Source organism: Mustela lutreola, chromosome 7, assembly GCF_030435805.1.
Source record: "Mustela lutreola isolate mMusLut2 chromosome 7, mMusLut2.pri, whole genome shotgun sequence".
Classification (NCBI taxonomy): Eukaryota; Metazoa; Chordata; class Mammalia; order Carnivora; family Mustelidae; genus Mustela; species Mustela lutreola.
The window spans coordinates 104,800,324-104,819,892 of NC_081296.1; the positions used below are offsets into that span (position 1 = coordinate 104,800,324).

The 19,569-nt window shown below is 48.8% G+C and overlaps 1 long non-coding RNA gene across 2 annotated transcripts; it reads left to right on the forward strand.

Moving 5' to 3' along the window:
• The first annotated feature begins 6,928 nt into the window (after nt 1-6,928).
• LOC131836535 (uncharacterized) lies at nt 6,929-13,071 on the forward strand. Of its 2 annotated transcripts, none has more exons than XR_009355662.1 (7): nt 6,929-7,389; nt 7,491-7,626; nt 9,225-9,423; nt 9,850-9,906; nt 10,232-10,371; nt 10,613-10,731; nt 11,308-13,071. It is a non-coding gene; the product is annotated as an uncharacterized LOC131836535 (long non-coding RNA). The 2 variants fall into 2 exon arrangements; XR_009355661.1 differs by having other exon boundaries at nt 6,932-7,389; nt 10,248-10,371.
• The last annotated feature ends 6,498 nt before the right edge of the window (nt 13,072-19,569 follow it).

Genomic DNA, 19,569 nt, shown 5'->3' on the forward strand with positions numbered 1-19,569 from the left:
ACCCCTAGAAGGTCCATGTTTTAAGAGTGTAGACAAGGACAGAGAGTGCAAGTGGAAACGAGGTCAGATAAGTGGGAATGCCAGATCAAGTACACCTGGGTGAGGAGGTTGGCTTATATGCCATGAACAGTCAACGGAAACCCACTGCAGGGCTTTAGCAGAGAAGGGACACAATACAAGTTACAGTATTAAAAGGTCACTCTGGCTGTCCTGCAGGGAACAGGCTGTGAAGTACAAATAGGAATCAGCAAGACCAGTGAGGGGCTCCTGTGGGAGCCCAGGGCAGAGAAGATCGTGGCTTGTTTGGCAGCTGGCTGTGGGGAGAGGAATGATGTCATGGTGTGATTCTTTGTAAGGGACTCCTAGTCATAGAAGACAGAGATAAGCTAAGTCAGAGTAAGACAAGATGGAGTCACAGTGGCCAATATGAATTCCCACATTCGTTGTTTCACCAATGTAGGACTTGGAGTGTGCCCCTGTAGATAAGCTGTGCGGCGGACAGATGAGTAAAATTTGTCTGGAAACACCTGTGGAAAGACAGGTGAGACCAAAACTGTGCTGATATGGCCAAGACCATTGGGAGTAACCATGGGACCCAACTAAGCAGACCCTTAAAGAAGCAGCTGCTCCAAGACCACCGGCACCATACATATTGGGAGCTGCTCCAGAGGTAGACTCTGCCCACAGAGAAGGTGACCTGACTGCTGCCCAGGCCAGCACTTGTCACCGGTACCTCAGACCAGATCCAGACCTCTCTCTTTGTCTCCTCCTCAGATTTTCCTTGGAAGAGGCTTGTTAATCCTTTTGCCTTTCTAGTGTGATAAGTTACGCAACAATGGCACTCGGGCGATTACTTGAACTGTCTTAATCCGGGAGTCTTACGCGGCCTGGCGATTCTGCCCCCTTCCAGAGACTCGCCTGTGGGGTGGGCCTTGAGAAGTGCTGAGGACTGAGCCTGCTGTCCTGCGTCCAGTCCCCTTCAGACCTGTGTGATCGCTCAGAAAAGCCTCCCACCTGCGTCCTCACCAGTGCGCCCCACCCCCAGCCATCCCAGGTAATGCCCCTCCTTCAAGGGCTCCCTGGAGTTTTCCAGAACGTCTTAAAATCCCGTATCTTTGCATCCCGTGTGGCTCTTCTGGAGAGGCTCTGCCCCCCTCGGGCTCATTTCCAGTCTCTGTCTGTTGCACGTTGGTTGGCTCTGATTTCAAATCCACTTGTTTATGACAAAAATGAATTTGTTTTTACGAGTCAAGTTGTTTTGATTAAGAGTGAAGTCAGCTGTGACAGGACGCCATCCTCTCATCTGTTGTTGATAACTCGGCAGCTCAGCCGCGGAGGGCCCCCTCTGGGGGCTTATCAATAAAGGCATGATAAAGCCGCCACCGGCGAGGGGGCGTTTGACTATAAATACCAAGCGTTTGTGAGGACTTACTGCGGGTGTTCAGTCTGGACTTGGAGACGCTTTGCTGAGGTAAACGGCTCTCCGAAGACTTTGAGGCAATTAGCTTCTGCGGGTCCTTTTACCAGCAGCGGTAAAAACCCGTGCAGCAGTCCGGAAAAAGAGATCCTCTTTGAACCGTGCCCGCGTTCCCTAGCAACGGCCCCCAGCAACAGGGGACTCTTACTTCTGCGGGGCTCCCGGGAGTCCGCTCGGGGTTAGCTAAAGCGCCTCTCCCAGAGCCGCGGCTGGAGGACCTTACTCTTTCCTCTCCGGTCGCTGGGCGCACTACGTGATTAAGCTCCCATTGGTTTGGAGTACGCTGGCTCATTAAGAGTCATTATCCCGTTTGCTATTACTGGCTTGTGAAATTTCTCCCAGCGAACCTGGGTTACAGAAACTGCTGGCAAACTCGATCTCTGAGCATTAATTTACCTCCCGAAACAAAACCCTGCTCCACACTTGCCCTTTGCTCCGGCCATATCTAATGATTGCGTGTTCCCTGACAAGGTCCTAGTTCACGAACCCGTGTCTGGCACGGGCTGTTTCTTCTTCCTAGAATGTTCCTCCTCCGCCTCCGTCCACCAACTTCTCTTCCGTGTAAGTCCAACAGGTGTCTCCTCTTCCGCAAAGCCTCTCCTGAAACCCCAGTTTTATTTAGATGCGCTCAGCGGACAGCGCCACAAATGTCCAAATGCTTGTCTGTCTCTTCCAACCGACTGTGGGTTCCCTAAGGACTGGAACCTATCACAGTGCTTTGTAAGGGGAGAGAGCGAGACCTTTAAGATGCTATCGTGTTTACTATGATTTGCCCCTGGAGTCTGAAAAATGTGCATTAGGAGGTCAAATCACCACAGAACAGAGATTTGCTAGATCCCCTTCTCCCTTCTCCCATACTGATTCTGGGCAGCTAAATGCATTACTTTAAAAAGACCAAAAAGCCTCCAAGGGATAGAACGTATGTTCTTTTGTGCTTCCAGGAATGGTGTCTGCACACAGAAAGTATCAAGATCATTGCTGATAAGAATACTGGAGAATTAGTACAGAAATGCATCTTCTGCCTGCAGACAGAGTCTCTGGGATAATCTGAAAAGCCTCCTACTTGCCAACATGACGTTCATTGTGATGCTTAACGGTAAATACACTATAAGCTGCTGAGTTTCCGATCTATAACCAGGTCTGGTCCTTGCACTGACCTTCAGACTCTCACAGCTGATTGCCCAATGGATTTCCCTACCCAATGTCCCTCAAACTTGGCAGGCTGAAAATTGAACTCATCCTGGGAGTCTACCAGAAGCTCACCAGTGAGTCACCAATGAATATTTCTCGAGTTCTCCCTCCTCTTCATTCCTATTGCCAGGATCCTGACCCAAGTGCTCAGCTTCTCTAGCCTGCACAACCACATTAGGGCCCCTTCCCAGTTCCCAGGGGATCTATCCAAAATGCAAATCGGATCTTGTCTCTCTGGTCTGAAACCCTCAAATTGCCCAACACAGGTTGTCAGACCGGTTTGCGTCTGAATCACCTTGAGAGCTTCTTAACTTTGCAGATTCCTTGGCCCTTCTCCACAACCAGTGAATCCAGGATCTGCTGGGTGGGGGGCCCTGCAGGAGTCTGAATCCAAGCTCCCGTTCACTCATCAGGCCCTTTTCACATGTCTCCTGTTATCTTAGGAAAGGTCCTACCCACCTCTCCACGCCCTCCAGGGTACGTTTCCCCTTTGACCTTTGCTCTAGCTTGCCTACAGGCAGGAATGTCCTCTCTGAAAACCCCTTCCAATGGGGGTAACGCTCACTCCTCCTTTGTAACTTTGAGACTCAATGCCTCATCACCACCCGGGAGAAGGAGCATGTTAGAAAAAGCAGAGTCATGGGGCCCAACCCAGGGCTCTCCAGGATCAGACCCCAGGGGGTTCCTATGCATGTCAGAGAAGAGGAAGCACAGTTTTCTATCTCAGCTCAAAAAGTGCATCTTCCAGGAAACCTTCCCAGACTGATGGACCCATCAAGTCCAGATGAACACAGGGCAGTACAACTACCTCACTGTAACATTTCACAAGTTCAGACTCCCAGCATGCAGCCCAGGGCTACAGTAGAAATGCCTCTTGGTGTCCCTGCCTCCCCCATCCTTGGCCAACGGGGGTCTGGCCCATCTGCCTCTTTGGACCTCGAATTCTTGGTTTATAAAGAACAAATAATAAAACTTGCCTGGTCTACCTCACTCCTTCCAGAAGGTATTTCTTTCTTTCTTTCTTTCTTTTTTTAAACTTTTATTGTGTTATGTTAGTCACCATACATCATTAGTTTTTGAAGTAGTATTCCAAGATTCATTTTTTACACAGAACACCCAGTGCTCTGTGCAATATGTGCCCAAATTAATACCTGCCACGGGGACAACCCATCCCCCCATCCTCCTCCCATCTAGAACCCTCCATTTCCCCGAGACCATAGGTTCTCATGGTTCATCTGCTCCTCCCATTTCTCCTCAACCCCCTCACTTTTCCTTTCCTTCTCCTAATGTTCTCCATGCTATTCCTTATGTTCTGCAAGTAAGTAAAACCATTTGATAATTTACTTTCTCTGCTTGATTGATCTCACTCAGCATAATCTCCTCCAGTCCTATCCATGCAAAAGTTGGGTATTCATCCTTTCTGATGGCTGAGTAATATCCCATTGTATGTGTGGACCATATCTTCTTTATCCATTCATCTGTTGAAGGGCAACTCAGCTCCTTCCATAATTTGGCTGTTGTGGACATGGCTGCTATGAACACTGGGGTACGTATGGCCCTCCAGAAGTTATTTTTACGGGCCATGACTATGCCTGGGTGTGATGCGCACATGCAGGAACACACATCCCCTCACTCACACGAGCACACACACATTCACACTCTTAGCCATTTGCTCTCTGTGCTGTTCATCAGACCAAATGAAGCAGAGCAAAGCCCCGTCTTTCCTCGCCACCACACCGGTGCGCATGAAGGCCCCAGGAGGTGCCATCAAGAATAACACCAATACCCAAAAGAAAGGCAAATACCCAGTTCTTGTTAGGTCACTTTCCATAGTCATGGTTCAGTTTCTTCTTTTTTTTTTTTTTTAAGATTTTATTTATTATTGGACAGAGAGAGAGATCACAAGGAGGCAGAGAGGCAGGCAGAGAGAGAGGAGGAAGCAGGCTCCCCGATGAGCAGAGAGCCCGATGCGGGGTTCAATCCCAGCACCTTGGGATCATGACCTGAGCCGAAGGCAGAGGCTTAACCCACTGAACCACCCAGGTGCCCCCATGGTCCAGTTTCTAACTGGGATGCTGAAGCCTGGTTACATTGGCGAATTTGAAATCCCTATTGGTCACAGCTGGGAAAATATTTGTGAGCCTCACAGGAGGTTAAACAAGCGTGGAGCCCCAGATCTGGTGTGCAACACAAAGATCCAGAAACATGGCAGGACAACCTGCTCCCATCCCTTCAGTTTGGTTTTATTGTACTGATGATCTCAGCTGGCACAGTGGATGAAAACACACAGAAGGGAAAATCCTGGGATCCTTTTTCTAGAGATGTAATATATACAAATAAAAGGTCTCAATGGACAAGAGAGACCAGGAAAGAGCAGCCTCAAAGCCCTGGGTCAGCTGTCTGCCAGCTGCGGCTGAGTCCCAGCCAGAGCTCTGGATGAGGAGGAACTCAATCCCTTGGCATCCACAGGAGTGTCTAGACTGGAGATTGTCCTGGGGCAGGCTGGGTGTCCAATGCACATGGAATTCTCACCAAGGAGCATCCTGGAGCCATCAGTGTGCACAGAGGACACTGACCATCCAGGCAGCCCCAGGACCCCAGGCTTGCTTCAGCATGAGAGAAAGGGACTATGGGTCCTTAGAGCCAAGGCGCTCGCATAGGACATCTATGGTGTCTTTATTTTAGACTTTACCTGCTGAGTAGAGAACTATAAACTGATACAGGGCCAGAGACCACAGGTTTTACTTTTGGAATGGTTACCATTCTTAGGCAGTGGGGTGCCTTGGTGGCTCAGTTGGTTAAGTGTCTGACTCTTGATTTTGGCTCAGGTCCTGAAAGTGAGGTCATGAGTTGGAGCCCCCTCCCTTCTGATCAGCGGGGAGGGGGGGGTCTGCCTGAGACTCTCTCTCTCCCTCTGCCTCTACCCCTACCCTCTGTTTGCATTCTCTCTCACAAAATGGAGAAATAAAATCTTTTAATAAATAAATAAATAAATGAACTCTTAGGCAGAAGTGAGATGTGAAACTAGTCTATTTCTCTTCTCTTCCCCTGGCCCCCATTTTGTTAGCAACAATGATTTATCTACTATGTGCCATGCCTAGCATCAGCACCTGACTTACATTATCTTAGTTTACACTCTTTTCACAAAGTTAGACGTGAGGCCCAGGAGCTCCTGTAACTTTTAGAACCTTAAACAGAACTTGGAGCTTTCAGCTTCCAACTCCACATCCCTCACTCCTTGGCTTTTCCCAAAGGGCTCTCTGTAGAGCACCCACAGGAAGAGCTTCTGTGGTCAGGTGAATTTGGGAGGGTCTGCATCTTGCGTCCCTTTTGGTTTCAGGATGCTAGTAGCCGAATGACATAGAATGCCCCATGGCCTGAACAATGAAGAAACAAACCCAAGAGTTAAACCCAACAGCTTCACAGCAGCAGCTTCTCTGAGGTGTTCTTGGCTTTTCATGCTTCTAATATGACTGCGCTGCTCGGAGCTCCTGCCTTCACAGGATAATGTCCAAAGACAGGAAGAGGGAAGTGTGGTGTCTGTTCTAAAAGTAAGGGAAACTTTCTAGAAGTCCCCAAGTCTGCAGCGCCTGACATCCCCTGGGCGGGGCTGGCTCTGGTGACCACACCTACAGCAATCACTGCCAAGGGCATGGATCAGAATGACCGCCCTGCTCCCCACCCTCCCACCCTTCACCCCGCACATGGGAGGAGCCCACAACACACACAGGTATCAAAATCACACAAAATCCAGGTTATCTGAGCAAAAAAAGTGGTGAAGGGGGTGGTGTTGAGGAGGAAATCCGCAGGGTTTTCTGCCTGCTTCCTGAAGACTGACAGTGTTCATTAGTATACTGAGGGCTCCCATAGTAAAGAAACCCATATTACTTCTTTGAACGTATTTCTTCCCAAACTAATTTTTCCGTGGAGTTCTTATTAACTTCCCGCAGGCACACTGAGAAAAAGGAGATCCCCACAAGCCACTTGCCCGCAGTGACATGACTGTTCCTTCCCAGGAGCTCTAGAGCACAGCCCGGGAGCCGCACAGGGCTCTGAGCAAACACAGAACAATGAGAACAGCTCAGGAATTTGAAGGAGAGTTTTCTTTGGCTCAATTAACAGGAAATAAAAGCAGGTTTCTTTTTTTCTGCAGACTCCTTTTCTTTTTGGCCATTCAAGATTAATAAGTTGACATTGCTTTTCGTTGAATTTCTTTCCACTAACCTTGCCACCAGGGAGGGAGAAAATGAAGGCTTTTAATCACGATGAAAGAGGGCGCGATGGTTAGGTCAAACCAGGACTGCATTTCCTCCCATTCTGCAAGTGCATCAACATTAGCAAAGCCTGTAAGAATGTTCTCCTGACTCATTGCTTCCCGGGGCCACTTCTCCGAAGTCGGGCTGTTCACTAGAAGCCTGGACGGCAGGCAGGCTGCCCTCACTGAGCTCTCCCAGCTGCAAACCCCTCCTTTCCCTCCTCCTCCCTAATCCTTCTGCCGCCGCCTCCTCCTCCTCCTTCTCCCCTGCAGTTGGATTTCTCTTACAGGTTTGCAAAAAGGGAAGCCTGAGGTTTCTTTGACATTGCTATTTGAATGAAAATAGAATCCCAGCTGTAGTCCTCTGCCCTGGAGGACAGCCAGGTCCCTTATCCCTGCAGGTCGAACTGACTGAAAAGGGGAAAAGCGATCTGGGCGGGCAGGAAGGTCACACTTTGCATGCAAGGTAACCGAGGTTCTGGTTGATTTCACAGATACAACCGTCGTTCTTTCTCGCGTTCCTCCCTGGATCTTCCTGTGGTCTGGCCTTTGTCTCCATTCTTACAGGTGTGTTTTGAGAGGCCATGCCATGCAAGCGGGCATGGCAGGGAAGGACCCTCAGTCTTCCCTGCAATAAATTGTCCTGCAAGGTTGTCGACAAGCTGAGCCCTCTGGGCTAGGATCTGGAGGAAAGACTGCGTGGGTAAGGTCCACCTCGCTGGCACCTCCGAGGAGATAGATCGCCTCGCTTGGCTCGCTCTACCTGGCTTATCCAGATACAGGACTATGCAACCAAGTGTCATGTGCAAAACCAAGGTTGTCAGACCCTGGGTTATATGTGGGTCTGCGATGGACCCTGCCTGGGCTCCTGCCCTTCGTCCTGTGGCCTTCCCTCCACAGCACTGTACTTACTTTCCTACTTTCTGACTTCAACATCTGCCTAGTTGAACCTTCCCACTCCCTGGGCTCTTCCTTCCTTGATCTCTTTATCAACCATTTCTTTTACCCTGTGCTCCTAAAATGCCTCCCATCCATCTGCTTCTCTCCGAGACCTTAAGTCACTGTCACCTCTTGCCTTGGTCAGCCACATTTTCACTTCTTCATGGCCCAATCCACTCTCCACACCATACCCAGTGTGACCCGAAATGTTACTCATCTGCTTGAAACCCTTTGGAGGTTTCCTACTGGATGAAGAAGAAAATGCAAAGAATACAATCCTTACAGGGACCCACAGATCCCCTGGAGTTACCTGGCCCCTGTCCCTCACAAGCTTCCCATCTGACAGTGAGTGATGGGAAGCTTGTGAGGGACAGGGGCCAAATAACAGGGCTCCAAAGATTGTATTCTTTGCATTTTCTTCTTCAGTGCTAAACAGGGTCAGCGTCACAGGCCTGAGACCAGGGCAGCCCCATCCAGCCTTACACTCAGAAGAGTTGGGGTAGGGGGTGGTGGTGCCGTGGTTGGGCTTTAATACCCTGTAGTCACCATCTTGAATTTCTTAATAATTATCTTTGAGTTTGTGTTTTGCATGTGGAGCCTGATGGGTCGACGGAGCCGGCCATTTGCACTAGGTCTGGAGTCTCAGCTCATCAGTGGCCACAGCTCCTACCACCTTCCTGCTCCCCAGGGCCCCAGGTCACACCTGGCCTACCTTGCCTTTAACGTTCCATGTCCGCCCTACGACCACTGCCACCCTGTGCATGAAGCAGTGACCAGGCACAGTGGCAGAGGCAGGCCCACATTCTGCCATCACCCTTCACCCCCATCCCCACCCCGACAGGCTGGGCAGGGCTATAGGGAGGTCTGCATCAGGCACCTGAGGGGACTCCTCAGGACAGGGCCCAGCTGCAGCCATCTCTGCCTAGGCTGTTGGCCCCACCCCATAGCTCTGTCTCCCACCCAGTCTGGATCCAGGCCTCATGCTCATTCTGGGACAGAGGTTGCAATTCCTTGGGGCTCCCCCATGGGCTGTGGGTTGAAGCAATGAGCCCCCAGGGAAGGGGAGACTGACTGTCCCACCCATGGCTGTAGGCCTGCATTTTCCTTTGTGTTGGCTGTAGCTGATTACACAGCCAGGCCTGGTTCTGAGGTCCTTGGGGCTTCTGCTGAGGCCACTCTGCCCGGGGCTGGCTCTTAATCATCCTTCAGGTGTCAGCTCACAGCTCCCGTCTCCAGATCCCTCAGCCCTGCTCCTCCTCCCCGAAGCAGGTCACTCCCCTTATCCCCGCCTGCTTTCTTCATATTGTTCATCATGATCCATAATCACGTGTTTGCTCTGCTGCTTCTCAACTGTCTGCCCAGGAAATGGTAAGCTCCTTGAAGACAGGTGGCTTGTCTGTCTTGTTCACAATTAACATCAACAGCACGTAGCAGCATCTTTAGTCAACGTCCAGCGAAGAGTACACACATGCTCGACATACATTATCCGAGATACATTATCCGAGATGCTGCGTGGTGAAGACAGTTCCTATCTGAAGCAAACATGGCCCAAACCTGCATGGTGGGTCTACGAGTGAACGTCTGTGATTTTATTCTCCATACTTTCCTGTATGCTTAAAATGAGAACATTTGAAGGAAGTTTTGAAAGAAAACAAAGTACTGGGGGGTGTTTATGTACAAATCCTGTAGGTTTTATTTTCAACTCTCTTCTTTCCTCTCGACAACAAATCTGTGGCGCTCTCTCCACATCAGTCCGCAGAGAGCCATTCAACATTTTAAAATTCTTAAATGCTTTTCCAGAGTGCTTAGCAATGGCACACCTTATTTAGCTGTTTCCCTGTTCCAGGACAAGGAGACTATTTAAACAGCCTTTTTGCTGTGATAAGCCAGGCCTCCCTGCATGTGTGTGAGCATTTCTCTGAGCTGAAGAGCAGGAAGGGGAACTGCTTCATTTATAGGGCTTGCACATGTTTTCATGTTATTATAGCTCCAGGCCCTCAGACCACTTTTCTCCTTGGCACTGAAGGACCTTCTGGAAGGCCAGGTGAGCGAGAAGATGTGTGTGGCCCACTGAGTGGCAAACCTTGGTTCCCTTCCCAGCCTCATACCTCATACCATTGCTGTTGCCTCTTCCTCCCTCTCTAATCCCTCATGGTCAATATGGCAGGTCCTGGTAATTACTAATCTTTAGGGAAAAAACGATCTCTCCCCCCACCACCACCTATGTTTCTGATCAGAGTCACTTCCTCTTCTCCAAGAGGTGGGATGGGTACAGGAAGGACTTGAGAAAAGTCCTTTGTTTAAAAACAGTAGAGAATTGCCCCTTGGTACTTTTCCTGATTTTTATTTATTGAAAAATCTAACTCTAGCTCTTCTTGAGCTCAGGACTGATGATGAGAAGGAGTGGAGCCATGCTGGAATCTAGTATGCATTTACTCAACGAGTCTTCACTGAGCACCTGAGGGGCATAGGATGGGCACTGATTCCTTAGGATGTCACTGGCCCCAAGGTAGGAGGAGGAATCCTAGAAGCCTGTGTCACTAGTGTTACGGATTAAACCTCTGTGCTTCCCCCAAACTCATATGTTGAAGCTCTAATCGCCAGTGTGATAGCATTAGAGATGGGGTCTTTGGGAAGTAAGTAGATTTAGATGAGGTCATGGATTTGGAACCTTGGCCCAATGAGATTAGTGCCCTTAGAAGAAGAGACTCCAGAGAGTTCTCTCTCTCTCTCTGTGAATGTGTGTGTAGGGTGTGTGTGAGTGTACACAAGAAGATAGCCATCTGCATGCCAGAGAGCCCTCGCCAGGAATCTCTTCAGGAACTGAATTGGCCAGCACCTTGATATTGGGATTCTAGCCTCCAGAGCTGTAAGAAAATACATGTCTGTTGTTAGGCCCAGTTTGTGACATTTGGTTATTGCAACCCAAGTTAAGACTGTTGGGTACCTAAAGCTACCATGGGAGGCACACAGAGACCCTAACTGGTACAGAAGTATTTCAATATTTTAATAACTGTGGTGTACCAGCACTGTTCATGGAATTTGCATTTGAGGGAGAGGAGGCAGACAGTATACAACGTAAGCAAAATAGATAGTAAGTCAACAGTGTTATGCGCTATGGAGGCAAAAAATGTGGGATGGCTGGGTGGCTCAGTGGGTTAAGCATCTGCCTTCAGGTCAGATCATGATCCCAGTATCCTGGGATTGAGTCCTGCATTGGGCTCCTGGCTCAGTGAGAAGCCTGCTTCTCCCTGTCCTCTGCCTGCCGCTCCCCCTGTTTGTGCTCTCACTCCCTCTCTAACAAATAAATAAAATCTTAAAAAAAAAAAAAAAAAAAAAAAAAGGCAGAGAAGAGAATTAGAAAGGCCACCCGGGGGGAGGTTGCCATTTTTTGTTGCAGGAAGAAAGAAAGAGAAGGAAAATGGCATGTTGTCTATCCTTTAAGGGCACTTTCCAGAAGCTACACACTACCCGAAAAGCTACTCCTCAAAACTTCATCCCACAGCCACACCTTGCTGCAAGGGAAGACGGGAACTGCAGATTCAATTCGGAGAAACCATGTGCACAGCCTGTGCACAGCCACTGTGGATATGTGGGGTTCCATTACTGAAGATGTAGAGAATGGAAGGTGGGGGACCCATCAGCCACAACAGGGAAAGAGTATGATCAGCGGATTGGGTTGTAGATAACGTTCACGGGACCTGTCAAGAGATAGTTCTCTATGAGTCTCTCTCACATTTGTGGATGGCCCACAAGCAGCAGGACTGGCTGTCCTTCTCCTAGACTATCTTTCCAAGGTTGTTTGTATGGCAAGAATGCTTAGAAGACAGAGATAACGTCTACCCATGGAGTGAAGTGCAGGCAGACTAACGTCCGAAATAATAAAGATAATGGCTCCTTTCGCAGATCATGTCTCCTCTGCCTAAGAGGAGGTTTATTGCCCATTACACAATGCTTGGGTTCCCTAAGCACAGGATTCCAAATTGAGAGAGATGCTATAAAAATATTAACATCATGAAATACAAAAAAGGAAAGAACTACATATTCTAAACAGCAAGGGACTAAACGGGACAACAAAATGCAATTTGTCACTCTGATTGGATCTTGAATTGAAAAAGGAAAAAGCTATAATAATATTATCTGACGTATGTCCATATTCACATTTCCCTTGGAAAAACTGAATGTGGCTACATATTAGATAATATTATGTCCTTGTTAAATTTCTTGAATGTGATCGCGGTATTGTAATTATGTAAGAAAGTGTTCAAATTCTTAGGAGATACACATAGAAATACGTAGGAGAGAAAGGTCGTGATCTCAGCGACTTACTTTCAAATGGCTCAGGAAAAGAATGTGTACACGCATATAACAGCTTGCTAGCAGTTGGTGAACTGGGGTGAGGAACGTATGAGTGTTCTTTGAATTATTGTATAATCTTCTCTGTAGTTTTCAAAGACAACGGGTTGGAAACAATAGGATGGAATCCTGGTGAGCCTGTGGAAGGTGGGTTGGGGGAGGCCATGGCTGGACTCGGGGAGGCTGACCTAGGAATTCCACCCATTCAGGATTTCTCTCACCATCATTCACCAGCCTGGTCTCTGGTCCTGCTGATAAAGGACTTTTTCCAGGCCTCCCCCAGGCTGCCCAGCTGGTAACCAGAGAGGCAAAGGAGGTCCAACTCCCTGTGGCCACTGGAAAAATCCTGGGGAAGGGCCTGCTGGGCTCAGCTCGGGTCATGCACATGGCCACCCCGGTCAGAAAAGGGCAGGGTGGCCAGGACCCAGTATCGGCTGTGTACTCCGAGACGGTGGCCTTCGTGAAGGTGGCAGGGGTCAGCACGGGATCAGTTACACACAGAGAGCAGGGAGGAGGAGAGAAGCGGGGGAGCAGAGGAAATAAAGATGATTCAGCACTTACCATTAACGGAGAGAATACAAGGGGAGAAGTTTGGAGTGCTCTATTATGCACTTGAAATCGGAAGCTTTGGGGGCATGAAGAGGAGGAATGTCACAGATTGTTGGAAGAACAGATCTGTAGCTCAGAAGACTGTTGGCAGTCCCAGGTGGGCGACGAAGGCGATGGGGGAGTCAGCCCCAGTACCAGAAGTTGGAAGGTGCTACCTCGTCCAGCAGCCTAGCAGCAGAGCCCTCTCCTTGTAAGGAGGCCCCCGGATGAGGAAGAGGGACCCTGGCTAATGATGAGGGAGGAGAGGCTGGAAGTCATTAAAAGGCATCATATCACATTTCAGTTTTTACGCCTCAGTATCCAGTGACTCAGCAGGGCTGCTCCTGCTTCTTGTTCCAAAGCACTGGGAGTTGTTCGGCAAATATTTGAAGAGCATTTAGGTCCAAAACCTGCAATAACCTGACCCACCCCTCCCTGCCAGTTACAGAGCCTCCTGCCTCCATATAGACGCCCTCTCAGATGTTTCAAACCCAGCTATGGCAGTAGCCACCGGGCCACTCAGAGTTCAAGTCTGGCTTTCCAGAAACATCCCCCTGTCCAGGAAGGTGTCAGTAGGGGAAAGAAGGAAAAAGCAGTAATATCCTTCTCCTCTCTTTCCTGAAAGCAGAGGGCTCCCCTTTCTTTATTATCATCCTTTCGTCTCATTTTGTGTTTATAGGGGAGGATGAGTCTGTAGTTCATCCTTGGGATCCAGAATTAGTCAGACATGGGTTTGCCTTCCAGTTTCTTTATCTACAACAGGGAAGAATAACGCACCTTCCTCCTGGGTGTAAGTGAGAGTCAGTGAGACAATGCGGCTTGGGAGCTCGGGAGTATGAGGCTGGTGTTGGCCCTTCTCCCCCAGGAGTGTCTGAATAAGGCCGGAGGTAGGCACCTCCATCCCTAGCGGGGACAATCCTAGTCACTAAGCTGAGACAGCCTGCAGTCAGCTTCCCAGGAGGCTGGAGGGAGGCGGGGGGGGGGGGGGGGGGGGGGGGAAGGTCAGGAGGAGGGAGCTTGGGACTTCACTTGTGTGAACTGCACACCCAAAATAAGGTCAGGCAGAAGACTCTGGGAATTTCCTATAATCTGCACTGTGAATGTCCTATTTATAAAGCTGAGTCACTGTAAGCCGTTGTTCCGCAGCCACTCAGCATGTAGAGACAGGCTGCCACAGGAAATGAGGAGCACACCCAGAGACTGAGGCCTCACCCAGGCTCTGGGGAGGGGGGATTGGGGGTGGGTAACAACCCTGTCCCGCTGGCCTGGCTCTTCAGCGCCCAAAGCACCTTGACAGGCTCCGGGCATGTGTCCCTGCACCAGGCTTACTATCCCTCTTCCCACTAACACTTCTTCTGGCTTCTTTGCTCCAGAACAGCTTCCCTTGTTTGGGGGTGACACATTTACAAAGTTGGCCTTCATGGTTTGCTTACAAGCAGAGCCAGGCCTGCCTCCCCACCGAGTCCCTAGGGGTCTGGCGTCTGGGTGAGATTTGAAGGCGTCTGTCAGCTTCCCCGCATGAACAGACCTGCCTGGATGCCTCTGCTCCTTCCAATCTCTTAAAGGAAGCAGATTCTCTGGGGAGAGAATTCCTACACGTGGGGCTCTGACTACCTGGGGTGCAGGATTCATGAAGGTCAGTAAAGGGGCAAAAAGGGGAGCATTGGTCAGCACAGAAAAGCTGTGTTTAATGTGTTCAGCATTCGATCCTGGACAAGCGCTTGAAGGGGGGAACAGGAAGGAAATGGCTCCCTACTTCCTGACTCTACAACCACTCAGCCAGCGACTGAAATCGTGGTCACCCATCACAGAGGTTAACCAAGGCCTCCCCATCCTGCCTCCAGCAGCACTGGCCGATGCCGTGCAAGGCAGAGGGCAGCCCCTCTCATCATCTTTCAGGGTTGCGGAAATGTTTTCAAACTAAAGCAACCTTAACATTCAGCTATGGTTACTCCTTAAACAAAGCAGACAGCTGCCCAGTTAAAACATCCTCCACTCCTGGATTTCCCTCAGTAAGCTTCTTTTCAGGACCAGTTGTGGGGTCCTCTATGTGCTGAGCCTTATAGATCCAGCTCTGACTTGTGGGAGCTCTGGGGATGTAGGGAGTTCAGAGCCTGGCAGAGTTGCAGGCCCTGTCTGTGGCTTTGGGTCTTCCGTCACAGCTGCATGGGGGCTGCAGTCATGGGGCAGGGCCTCCAGCTGTTGGTCAGCATAGCTGGAGGCAGGCGGAAGGGCGTCGGAGGTACCCAGGCCTGTGTCCAGCTGCTTGACTTCCTTACCCCCACATTAGTGACCAACACTGCCTGGGACTTTGTGGTGAAGCTGCAGGATGGTGGGTCTCCGGTCCAGCCACTCTTCTGGAACCAGACTCTTTTTTTTTTTTTTTTTTAAGATTTTATTTTATTTATTTGACAGATGGATCACAAGTAGGCAGAGAGGCAGGCAGAGAGAGAGATGGAGGAAACAGGCTCCCTGCTGAGCGGAGAGCCCGATGTGGGGCACAATGTCAGGACCCCGGGATCATGACCTGAGCCGAAGGCAGAGGCTTTAACCCACTGAGCCACCCAGGCGCCCCTGGAACCAGGCTCTTTTACCATCTCCTGTTCCTAATACTTCCCAGACCCCGGATGGATCCCCAATCCTGTCAAAGTCTCCCTCAAAAGAGTCTTTTCCTTTCCTCATTCTTCTTTCTCTTTTCTAAATCCCTCCCTCTCTCTTTTGGGTGTCATTCCCTCCCCTCCCCTCCCCTTCCCTGTTCCCAGAGAACTTTAGGCCACCTTTTCTCCCACCGCACAGGGGTGAGGACAGGGCTCTGAAGCTGTCAGTGTCACAGAGGCCCCGGCCCTCCTATAATGGGGGAAGGAGGAAACATTTTCCACTCCTCCCTGGTGAGTCATCCCCCTCGAAAATTACCACCACTACCTGCCACAAAAGTTAAATGGGGGGGTTGTTTCTTCCTGCAGCAAAGGAGAAGCAGAGAGTCAACTGAGAAAAAACAAAGATTCAAGCAAATCAGAACTAATAATGTTCAGTAAGTCTGCCAGATACAGGATCAACCTGTACACATCAGCAGTGTCTCCTCTCGCCCACAAGAGCTACTAGAAAATATTACTGAAAAGACATCATTTGCAATAGCAATAAGAACTACAAAACATCTAGGTATTAGCCAAAAATACACAAAACTTCCATACAGATTTTTGAAATTCTAATCGAGGAAACAGAAAATGATATGAATAGAGAGAGCACATTCTATGCTTTTGGGCTGAATGACCTAATAATAAAGGATAACCTATCTTGGATGACTCTATAAAGACCTAATTAAATTAACAATTAACTTAAAAAGTCAGTGCAATGCCACTCAAAATTCCAGTTGGATTTCTTTTTGAGGAACTTAATAAATAAATAAGTTAATTTTTTTTTTTTTTTAAAGGAGAGTAAAGGGGCACCTGGGTGACTCAGTTGGTTAGGCATCTGCCTTCAGCTCAGGTCATGATCTCAGGGTCCTGGGATCGAGTCCTCTGGTGGGCTCCCTGCTCAGCGGGGAGTTGGCTTCTCCCTCTCCCGTTGCAGCTCCCCCTGTTTATACTCTCTCTCTCCAATAAATAAATAAAATCTTTAAAAAAAAAAAAAGGAGAGTAGAGAAGGAAGACTTGCTCCATCCAATCCACTGTGAACCATACCACAGAAGAGCTAGCTCAGGAACAGCCCACTAACCAGTGGAACGAAACAGAAACCTCTGGGACACACCCATGTGCTGTCTGTGTACAGAAACTGTACATAAAAACACTCTTCTCTGTGGGCTAGGCCACCAGTTAAGGTTTTGTTGAGACCTTCTGTTATACCACTGTCCTTGTAACAAGCATACCTAAGAAATACCGAAAGACGCATGTTGAGGTTCCTGTGTGACTCAAAATGAACTCCCTAAACCTGGATCTGTGGCAAGAAGAGCACTTCACGCTCCACAGGTCTAACCTTCTGGAACTCTCTCTCCTGAAGTTGGCAGTGGCAGCACGTCCCTGTGTCACAAGCTGTGAGAAGTGGAGGCACAGGGCATTGAGGCGGGTTATACACAAAGCCACAGGGCGGCTGGCTCCCTACATGAAAACTGTTGTTAGCAAGTGAGAGGATGAGTTCCAAGTGCCAGAAGAGCTGGGGCAGGGGGTGAGTCCAAGGAAGGGGATCTAGGCTGAGAGAAAAGACAAGGATTCCATAAAGAAGTTCCCTTCTCAGCGCCTGGCAACTTTTACATCAGCTAATTCACACAGATGTTCAGCTCTCCTGAATTCCTGAGAAGCATAAAAAGTGTGAAAAAAAAAAATATGGCAAGAAAATAAAATCTTGTGAATTTCATGTCCAGGCTTTTTCCCAGTCTGTCAGTCATGTAGTGGTTCTATAAAATAATATCCCCTCCCCTGTTTTAGGCAGGACTGGTTTAGGGTGTGCTGTACTAACAAGCTAGACCAAATCTCAGAGTCTTATGTCTTGACAGTTACTGAAGCTACATTATAGGTAGAGCAGGTTGGATTTACTATTGCTTCTGCTTTCATATGATTAGAAACTTACATGATAAAAGTTTTCTATCTGCGTGGCTTAAAACAACTTGCTCCTACTGCATGTCCATCCTGGATCAGCCAGGTCTGGATTCCCCCTTTGTCCTTTGCAGAGAGACACAACCCAGGAGCTTCCACTACCCAGAGCATTGCTGGTTACACGGCAGGGGGAAGAACCACAGAGGAGCCTTGTGATGGTTAATAAGCCTTTTGCCTGGAAGTAAAGCACACTGTGCTCTTCATATTTCATCAACAAAGCAAGTCACAAAGCCACACTTAACTTCGGTAGCTCAGAAAAATATAATCTGGGCCGTCTGGGTGGCTCAGTGGGTTAAAGCCTCTGCCTTTGGCTCAGGTCATGATCCCGGGGTCCTGGGTTCGAGCCCCACATCGGGCTCTCTTCTCAGTGTGGGGCCTGCTTTCATTCCTCTCTCTCTGCCTGCCTCTCTGCCTACTTGTGATCTCTGTCAAATAAATAAATAAAATCTTAAAAAAATAAAAATATAATCCCACTATGTGCCCCGTGTTAGGAGAACAGAAATATTTGGTGAACAGCACTAATGGTTTCCACAGCCCCAGAGAGATGTGAATTTGGAGTTAATTAAAGGCAAAAAAGTTTTCTGACATACCCTCATTTTTCCCAGTAGATTTTACCCAAACAAAAAATACTCAGCTTTCTCACTTGTGATAAAATGCTCAAAATTATACCAAGACTGGGAGTTCCACAGCATCAGGAGAGTTTAGCTGCCTTCACCTCTCCAATGCAGTACCTTGTCTTGTCTTTACCAGGTGCTAAATTAGGATTTGCTGCACTGGGGGTGCTTGGGTGGCTCAGTCAGTTGAGTGTCTGACTCTTGGTCTTGGCTCAGGTCATGATCTCAGGGTAGTGGAATCGAGCCCCATGTCAGGCTCTGCGGCCAGCCTGGACTCTGTTTCAGATTCTCTCTCCCTCTCCCCCCAACTCACTCTCTCTCAAACAAACAAACAAACAAACAAATAAAATCTTTAAAAAAAGAAAAAAAGATTTGCTGAGCTGAAGAGGCACTGGAGGCAAGCAGGGTGAATTAGCAGGCATGCTCCTACAGAACCCATTGCTCAGCTTTGTTCTTACTTTTGCCAAACTCTGTCTTATGACATTCCCAGGCAGCATGGGGAATAGGCTGGTGCTTTTCTAGAACATGGGGTTATTCAGGCTGTCCTAGGAGGCCAGCCTTCCTCAGCTATGAACCTGAGCTTGAACTTGCCAATGTCCAAAACTCCAGAAGGGAGCCTCAGGATCATCCAACTCCAAAACATGCATCATCTTACAGGTGAGGACACTGAACCTGAGAGAAAGTAATGACTTCTATTTTTTTTTAATATTTTATTTATTCACTTGACAGACAGAGATCATAGATAGGCAGAGAGACAGGCATAGAGAGAAGGGGGAAGCAGGCTCCCTGCTGAGCAGAGAGCCCGACGTGGGGCTTGATCCCAGGACCCTGAGATCATGACCCGAGTGAAGGCAGAGGCTTAACCCACTGAGCCACACAGGGACCCTGGCTTCTATTTGTTTTAAGAGTCTGCCTTGGCCTTAGCATTCTCCAAAATGCTTGTGGCTGAAAGAACTTTGTAACTGAATACCCTGGACCCTAGTCCAGTGCTCACTCCGTCTGCCATATTGTACTGAGCCATACTATAAATGTGTTCAGCAAAACTGAAATTAAGAGGGGGGCAGAGAAGAAGGAGCACTATTTAAATAATACAGGTAATTTTGCCTGCATTTCCACTCAATGAATGGATATGAATCTGCTATTCCCAGTATGTCTAGGTTCCTGCCTTCCCCTTATGTAAGAACTAGCCCAGCTTTGTATAGTTCTAACACACCCACCCCAGACACAGGCCAATCCTTCACCTGGGGCTCCACTGTAAACATAATGATCTGGACCTAGGACCAAAAAGCTGGAGTACTGGACTTAACCGAGAAACGGTATCAAGATCCCCAACATGGCAACTTCTGCAGAGGGTTTGCAAAGGTCATTTGGACCATCCTTGCTGCCTTTAGAACCTAAGCCTGGGTAAGACGAGCCTCTGCTATAATGATGGCCAGGGCAGAAGGCAGGCTGCCAAGAAAGGACCCTTAGGAACTGTGTCATGTGTTCAATAACCCTTTGGTAAGCTCTTGCTGGAGCATCTTATGGGCAAAGGAGCATGCTGAGAAGGAAAACTTGAAC